The sequence below is a fragment of the Heterocephalus glaber genome, unplaced genomic scaffold (genome assembly GCF_053883595.1).
Source record: "Heterocephalus glaber isolate CG9 unplaced genomic scaffold, H.glaber_assembly_v1.0 deba00001666, whole genome shotgun sequence".
Classification (NCBI taxonomy): domain Eukaryota; kingdom Metazoa; phylum Chordata; class Mammalia; order Rodentia; family Bathyergidae; genus Heterocephalus; species Heterocephalus glaber.
This window is the reverse complement of record NW_028258406.1, coordinates 14,039,411-14,048,401: the sequence shown is the minus strand read 5'-3', so window position 1 is coordinate 14,048,401 and position 8,991 is coordinate 14,039,411. Positions and strand designations below refer to the sequence as shown.

At 38.0% G+C, this 8,991-nt stretch overlaps 1 pseudogene; it reads right to left on the bottom strand.

The window, feature by feature from the left end:
* Window positions 1–2,390: 2,390 nt before the first annotated feature.
* LOC101703340 (polyribonucleotide nucleotidyltransferase 1, mitochondrial pseudogene) lies at window positions 2,391–8,043 on the bottom strand (annotated as a pseudogene).
* Window positions 8,044–8,991: the final 948 nt, after the last annotated feature.

The following is an 8,991-nucleotide window of genomic DNA, read 5'->3' as shown; positions in this document are numbered from 1 at the left end:
GAAGAGTCTGTAAAGAAGGTTTCCTTGAGCTTTAAGATGTGACAACCAGGAATGCTGTATGCCTTGTTCTAGAAACCGAGGTCTTCTGTCTTGGGTCTGAGACCTAATATATGGTTATAAATGTATTATACAGTGAAATCTTTGTTTCTTTACTTAACTCTAACTGGAAAAGCGTGCTATTTTAGACTTTCACTTTGTCCCTCAGGTCTGCTAATGGCTAACTACCTGCCTAACACAGTTACAAACTTGAATTCATCTTTCTGAGGATGACACTTTCATGCAGTCCTGGCATTACTATCTCAATTGCCAGTGCACAAATCCACTCTTCATTGCAACTCTACAGATTTTCCAGTCAAACTCATAATGACACCCCTGCTTCACAATGGGATGAGGAATCTCTTCTAACCCACAGCAAGCTGTGAAGAGTACACTGAGGATGCGATCAGCCAAACTAAGAAGGATTAGAATTTCTTCTCCTTTGACCACTGCCCATATTACTACTTATTCTACTGTTCAAAGGTTTCTAAACTGCTGGAGCAGAGAGCCCCAGGATCAACCCCAAGGTGTGTCCTTTCTCAGGATCTGGTCCACTGAGCTTCTCTCTAAACCTTATCTCATTATCAGCACTGGAGGAGCTCAGAGTCTTTGCCAGAAGCTCTTCTCGGATCTCTTTTCTGGTTTTCTAGGGCATAAATAAAAAAATTAATAATTTGCATTTCCTGCCTCATCTTCATTCAAACTAAAAGCACCAAAGCAACCCTAAAAAGTCAATTCACTTTTTTCTTGCCTCACTTTGCACAGGAAACTCTGCTAGTTTTATTAGGGCATGTGGGCTGGGAAGGAGGTTGCCACATGATGGGTATCATGCAACTCCTCTGCCTCTGGCACTGGTATGGGAGTTCATTGGTCCATATGAAGATGGGAGATGCCAAAACTAAATGATGAAGGAACTGAGAAGGGAGCTTGAAGAAGTCAGTTTCAAGCCACTTTTTATATCCTGCTCAAGCAAGCATCCTCCTCCTAATTTCAGACACAGCTTGCTCCAGAAGACAGTCTTCACGCAGATCCTAGAGATCAGAGTCAACCCAGAAATGCACATTGCCCCCAACTGCACATATGTAAATGCTTTCTTTGCCTATTCAGATGGTAGCTGAAACTTTTGAATAAATGGAGGAGGTGAGAATACTGGTCCTTTAACAGAATGTGAAATATGTAAAAAGGAGAAATCAGAAAAGCAGAAGATAAGTATTCATTTTTGTCTTTTGTTGTTATCATTTTTGAAAGAAGTGAGGGAGGATGCACCACATTCTAATAATTTCCTATTCTAAGAAAATAAATCTAAACTGAGTGGATAAATGATATGCTTTCTATGATTGATGCCAAGCAAGAATAGAACCCAGTTCTCTTGCAATTTTGACATACATGAATTCCTCATCTTCACTATTAGATGTTCTCTTTTCCATCTAAGCCCCAGAGTAATACAAATTTGAGCTCTTACTTCTGGATAGTATCTGGTCCTAAATGAAAATGGCCACTAGAGGTTGGAGACCAGAAAGCAAAGGAAAGAAAATCATGTCAAAGGACACAAAACTCTCTGTCTCTGTCTCCCTCCACTTCCCCGTGTGTATGTGTGTGCATGTGTGTGTGTCTGACCCATACAGATCACTGATATATGTTCAATATTGCCAATATTCATATACTTTCTGAAGAGACAAAACTAAATAAAATTAACTGAATTAATCTTTAGGGGAAAATAAATGGTTTTAATATTCTTTGTGAATAAGAAGAATTCCTAGAAAGAAGAAAATAACTGGCAATGCAATTAATTGTTGTCATTTGCTGGATATTTTTTACTTTCTACAGAAGGTAATTAAGATGCCACCAAGAAAAACTGCTTTGACTATTAACAGAAATCTGACCTAACAAGTCCGACATGTTTTTCTCTTATAAAAACCAGATCTAGTCCCCTTCCCCCATTCGATCTTTCTTCAGCCCCTCCAGCAGTCATTCCCACTGAGTGATGGCCAGATTTTTAGTGAGTCAGCCTGGTACATCTTTCAGTTGGCAGGCTTCTGACAGGCAGCACTGACAGACTTTTGAGATTCATTCCCATCCATCAGCCTGACAGGTATCATAGAACTAGACTTGAGTAACCCTTAACAGCACTTCCCCAGGGACTCACCACAACAGCCAGGCTAAAATCAAGGAAAGAACATAAAGCAATTTGTCAGGCATTGCCTTGCATCCTTACTTGCCAGGTAAACAGGGAATGCTCTGGGGCTCCCATTATAATCTGGAGAATATTAACCTCAGTTTAATTTACATTTGTGATATGTGTACACAGATATCTGCACATGTGAACATGCACCAAGTATGTACCCGACAAAAGCTTGAAAACAACATATTTCTTTTATTTTTAAAAAAATTTCTCCAACATAAAAATAAAGGATGCTATCATTGTCCTTCAGTGGAAATTCTTATAGCATCTGGCACCCTTTTGTCTTTAAGTTGCTAGCACAAAAATGAAGTCTGTCCTTTGGGTTGAGACCCTCAGCACAAGGTGAATAAATGACAATCACATAAAAGTTGTCAAAAGAAATGTTGGAGGAAATAATACATTTTTTCTAGTTTTATCTCAGTGAATAGGAGGAAACACTGTAAATGTGGGTTAACATGCCAACACTTATGTGATAGACTTGCAAAACTGCCTCCACCAGCCCCTCTGGTTTTCAGATTTTTATTCTAACAAAAATCTTCCAAACTGCTTGGAATATAGAAGAACAGCATTAAGGTGCAATTAAAATTTTAATGATTTACTAAGAGAATTGATATTTGGTAAACTTGTTTTCATGGAGGAGTAAAATTGCTTTTACTCCATTTCCATGAGACAGAAAATAAACTAATGCCTAGTGTTGATTTCCAGAAAAAATAATTACTGCTTACTAAAGAGACTGTGGCAAAAGAAAATTCCATTTGTACTGCTCAGATGTTAATCACTGTAAGCAGTCTACTACTTGACCCGTAGGTACCCTGTCATTTTAAGAGCAAAGATCCCTGATGCTTTCCTTTAGAAAGGTAAACACATTCACTAGCAGAATAGAGTTGTTGGATCCAATGGTCACTTGACAATAAGAATCACCCCAGTGTTTATTAAATATACAGATTGCCAGTGCATTCAATGGCATCTCCTGTTCAAACAGTGTCTGGAGCCCCAGGCACCTAAATTTTTTTTCACAAGAAGTTAAATAACTTGTCTAACATCATACTTCTGGCTATGGGTAAAAACAGGGTTAGATCCAGTTGTATTTTTATTTTTTACTTTTAGAACAATATTGGTAATGTTTTACTGCATCAAATCTCACTGAGGAAAAATAGCAATTAAAGTCATCAGGCAAAGAAATAGAGGTAGATGTGTCTTTAAGGCAGCTGTATTTATATGAAGCTCAAGTGGCCAAGAAACTTGAAGGTATTGTATTGATGAGTCATCATTTAAGGCTCTAGTCCAGAAGACCATATGCTATTCTTCTAATTTTAATAATGATTTTCAACTTTATAATTTTTTTATGAAAGTAGGTTATTCCCCTATGCAATTTAGGGTATAGAGTGTCAGAATACAATGGTCAAGACTTTACGAGTCATAAAAACAAGTTCAGAAATTCAGCCTATCTTGCTTCAGAACCTTGTTTGTTCCATACTCTGGGATCTCTGAAGCTTCACAGGTATCTCAAAGGGAGGAGTCCGATTTGTTGTATGCGAATGGAGGAAACATATCCAAGTCCATGGGACTTCCTTATCAGATCGTGGGTGCCCCAGAACAGTTAGGAAACAGTCTAGCTGGAGCTGGATAGCAGAGTCCAGCTCTAGGACATCCTGCAATGAGATATATTTTAAAGGAATCCCAGAAATAGAACCATTTTTATAAATTTCTTTTCAAATTCCAGTTTTAATTATAATATTTTTCTAAAATTCAACTTTCTTCTATTTCTCCTTTTATGGAGCTCTGTTTCATTTATTTATTCCACATAATTCAAATTTTTATGGTGGTTTGTATACAGTTAGCCACAGACTACAGATATACCATTAAAAAACTCAGCCATGCCCTAAAAACTCAGCTCAGGATCTTGTTGAAGAAATGAAAAGTGAATGGCTCAAAAGCAGAAATAAGGCCTCCATGAATGATGAATAATAATCTGGAGCACATGTGGGGTTGGGTGGGGGGAGGCAGCACAATGATGGTGATGAGGTGGTCTGCAAAAGGAGTTGGTCAGGTGAGAAAGAGGGGGAATGGGTGTGCTTCTCACAAGAATTCTGTCCATTTTGGTTGCAAAGGTGGCTAGAAAGAGGACAGTGCAATTTTTCAGGGAACCCACAACCAGGCAAACACAGATCGGACCAGGGTTTAGGGAAGGACATTTTAGTTTTTTTACTCACACCACTTGTCAGTTGGTGAAGTCTATGAACCTTACAGTAGGCAGAACAAGGCCCCCTACAGATGATCAGAAATATGAATATATTGTTACATCACAAAAGAGGGTCAAGGCTGCAGGTGAAATTAAAGTTTCTCATTAAGTTGACCTTAAAGTAGGGATATTATTCTGGATTACTCTAATAGGTCCAGTGTAAGCAGAAGTGTTCTTAAACGGAGGTAGAAAAGAAAGTTGGAGTAATGTGATATAAGAAGGAATCAACCCACCATCACTGTCTTTGAAGACAAGAAGAAGGAGCCATGAGCCAAGAGAATGCAAAAGCCTGTACAAGATGGAAAAGGCAAGGAAATAGTTGCTCCTCCAGTTCTTTTAGATGTCAGCCGAACTGACATCTTGATTTATCCTAGTAAGAACTGTGTCAGGTTTTTTTGGTTTTAAATTTGAATATATTTATAGTATATATAATTCTCCTTCTTACGATTTTGCTACATATCACCCTAGAATTCTATTTTTTTAAATCACCCAGAAGAATTAGATGATGATTGTGAAATAGGTTCTCCCATCATAATACTGTTTCTGTCACTTAGAGTTTTGACAACAGATGTAGCTGGAGACTGAAGCACTTTACAAGACAGCCTCACTCTTCCATCACCTGGATCAAGTCCAAAGTATTTCACCTGAATTTCTTGGCCAACTTCTAATCCTAGAGCAGTGGGATGTTTATTCTTTCATTGATCAAGTTGTGTGTTATGAAGTAGTACTGCAGTCATATTTGGGTATAGTTTTACCATTATTCCAGAGTCTCTGATTTCAGTTATTGTGGCAGTATAAACAGCTCCAAATTCTAACTGGTGTTCTTGGTCATCTTTACAGATTTCAGTGATGAATTCTCTTGCCTCATGCATTGCACTGATTGTTGGTGCAAAAGCAGAATATGTTTCTTCATCCACTTGATTAACAGTTACACCTGTTTCAGCTTGAAGCCTTTTTAAATGAAATTCACCTGGTCCAACAAATTTTGCTCATTTTGATAATGGAACCTCAACAATTTCTACAACAGGTCCATTTTCTTTTCTAGATGCTCAAGGTTTTGAAATTGTTTTGTTCATAATCTGTAATATTTCTGTCTTTGCCACTGATGCTTGCTGAATAGCCTCCATTACAATTTTTATTGGTATTCCTGGTAATTTAATATCAGCCTGTAATGCAGTTATTCCCTTATTGGTACCAGCTATTTGGAAATCCATGTCACCATTGTAATCTTCAATTCCCAGAATATGTCAGCAAACGATAATGTATTTCACCTTTCTCAGGATTGATTTTGGTGATCAATCCTATTGCTACACCTGCGACAACAGATGATACTGGAACCCCTGCATCCCATTAATGCCAAACTTCTACCACATGCAGATGCCATAGAAGAGGACCCATTTGACTTTAGGACTTCAGATATAACTCTTACAGTGAAAGGAGAATCTTTGGGAATAACAGGATACAAAACTTTATCTGCAAGAGCACCATGCCCAAGTTCTCTCCTATTTATTCCAGTGACTTTGCCAGTTTCATAAGGAGGAATCTCATAGTGCAGCATGAAATTTTTATCTTTTATCCCATTTATAGCTGTTATAATATAATCTGATTTTATACTGGATTCTAATGAATCAAATGAAACCACACAATGCACCTGTGTTTGTCCCCTCTGAAATAATGCTGATCCAAGAAGAGTTTTAAACATATCTACCTCACAACTTATATTCCTAAATGAAGTCACATCACATCCATCACATCTTTTATATTCATTCAAAATGAAAAACTTCTAAAAACTTCCTTTGAAACAACATTGAAGGACTCCATTATTTCATATGGATCAGCCTCTAGAAACTTTTCTTTTAGTTGTTCCTCTGTATCTAATCTTATCTTGTTAACAGCTTCATCTCTGGAAACTTTATCATGTTCATAATCTGTAAAAACTGCATAAAGTAAAAAAAAACCGCATAAAGTTTCTCTATGGCAAGGTTATGAGCATGTTTCACAATTTCTGGTGGAGGGGTAAATATCTTCTGAGGTGTCCTCTTGCCAACCCCAATTTCTTTTACTAATTGCTGGATCCCTTGAATTATTTGTTTGTGTATATTTTACACCCATTTTGATAGCATGGCAAAAGTCTTGCTGTAAAATATTCTCTGAAAAGACTTCCAACATGACAATCTGACTTTGTCCAACAACCACTAAATATAAAGTACTAGAAGACATTTCTTTTCTTGTTGGGTTAACAATACATACTCCATCAATCATTCCTATTTGTACTGCCCCAAACGGTCCATTCCAAGGAATATCTGATAATGAGAGGGCTACTGAAGCACCATTAATTGCTAGGACATCAGGTTCATTAATATCATCTACTGCTAACAGATTACAAAGGACCTGTGTATCATAAAAGTAGCCAGCTGGAAAGAGAGGTCTAACTGATTGATCAATTATTTGACTTGTAAGAATTTCTCTATCTGAAGAACCAATTTCTCTTCTAAGGTAGTTTGTGGGAATTCTACCTGCTGTAGCAGCCTCCTGTCTATAGTCAACCACCAAAGGCATGAGCTGTGAAGGTGAAGGTTTTGTTTTGCTGACTGCTGTGACCATTACTACAGTATCACCTGACTATACTACAGCAGAGCCATCTGCAAATCTGGCCAGTTTTTCAGGAGATATTTCTAATTTTCTGTTGCCTAGGTCCACAGATACAGCTTGGGACCTCACACTACACCATAGTGCTAGTACTTGTGAATGAGCAAGTGCCAGGTTCCACCATGATAGTCGGAGGTGACCATCACCCAGCAACCAGAGCCGGAGACAGGAACAGCACTGCCTTGTGTCAGGCTTTTGACCTATGGAACAGTAAGATATTGTAACAAGCACTTGGAGGTTACTTTTGAAAAAAAAAAAAGGACTGATTCTGCACTTGAGTCTACAGATGCTTACACTTTGAGTCAGTTCCTACTCAACTTTGCACAAAGATATGTTAATCATTTAAGGATTATTTCATCTAAAGTTGATAATCCTCCTCTTTCAAGGCTGAAGGCACCAACATAAGCATAATTAAGATCTTTTCTTAATTTTTAGGGACATCATAATCAAAATATTGTCAACTGTTGGCTGTTAGGGTGACCTGTTCCAGACCATTAGAAAGGTACCTAGAAGTCTCCAATCATTGCCCTAAATCTGAAGACTTCACTAAGCCTATCTTGCCTTTTGGACATATTCTTTTCTCTGAGTCAATCTCTCTTGCAATCATTTTGGAATCAAGAACAACAGGTCTGGTTGATAAACATCCTTTGGCAAAGAGTAAAACTATTCTCAAGCAACAATTTTCTTATTGCTAAAATGATCAACCAGACCACAGTTTGACCAAGACTGACTCTACATTACTGATGTCTCCTCCTCTTTGCTTTTGTTCTTTTCTGAATTTAAACTTAAAACTCCTGTCAGTACCTGCCCCAAAGGCAGGGCTAAAGGCACTTGGTTTTCCTTGACTTACCTGTGTAGCTATATTGAATAAATTCCTTTCCTGCTTTTCAACATTACTTTTTCTGTTTGATTTGTGAAGTGAATGGCTGAACATGGTTTACTGGAACTCCTCAGAGTTAGGCAACCCTCGGCCTTAAAACTCTGGCAATAATATTAATTTTTGTTGTTTTTAAGCTACTAAGTGTCTGGTAATTTCTTACAGCAGGAATAGAAACCTAATACAGACCTCTTCTTAAAATGTTTGTAAATGCATAAATAAAAGCATAGCATTGCCAGGGAAAGCAGCTCACTGAAATTCAGCTATCAATATATTTTAAAGTAATATATAAACTATTTATAAATAAGATTATTTCATGGCAGGCATAATAATTATTGTAATTTTGAAGTAGCAATGGTTACAATGTGTTGTAATACCTGCCACAACTGTAATATCTGAAACTACTTGTGATTTCTAATCATGATTAGAATAGGTAGTGTTAATATTATTGTAGGTGGTTGCTTACACTCATAATCAAAGGAAATGCCATCGGAGGTTAGTAAAAATAAAGATGTAATTTTCCTATTCAAGTTCATGAACTGCCAAAGACTTCTAGAGATGCTTTAGGGGGTCAAACCCAGGTTGAGACCTGATGACTCAGGGAGGAGCTTGGCAGTGGTGGAAGTCAACTATTTCAGGACAAGCACTTTGGACTTCAGCAGCATCCTGGAAGGATTAAACACAGGAACAGAGAGCCCGACAGAACAACACAAGCCCAGGAACAGCACTACAGAGATGGAAGCAACAGAGCCTCTTCCTTAGGCCTGAGCCACAACTGTGGGAATGTGGTAAGCCCATTCCTAGGAGTAGAGAGTGACCCAGTGGCTGTGACCTCTCCAAGGGAAGCTCTTAATGGAAAATTCTGGGCATCTCTTAGAAGGAAGATCCTTTCAAAGGAGCTGTAATCTGTGGACCTAGGAAACAGAAAATTAGAAAGTTACCAAACACTCTTCTGTCCAGAAATCTCTATACTGGTACCTCCAGGCTGTTCTGTTTGCCCCAAGT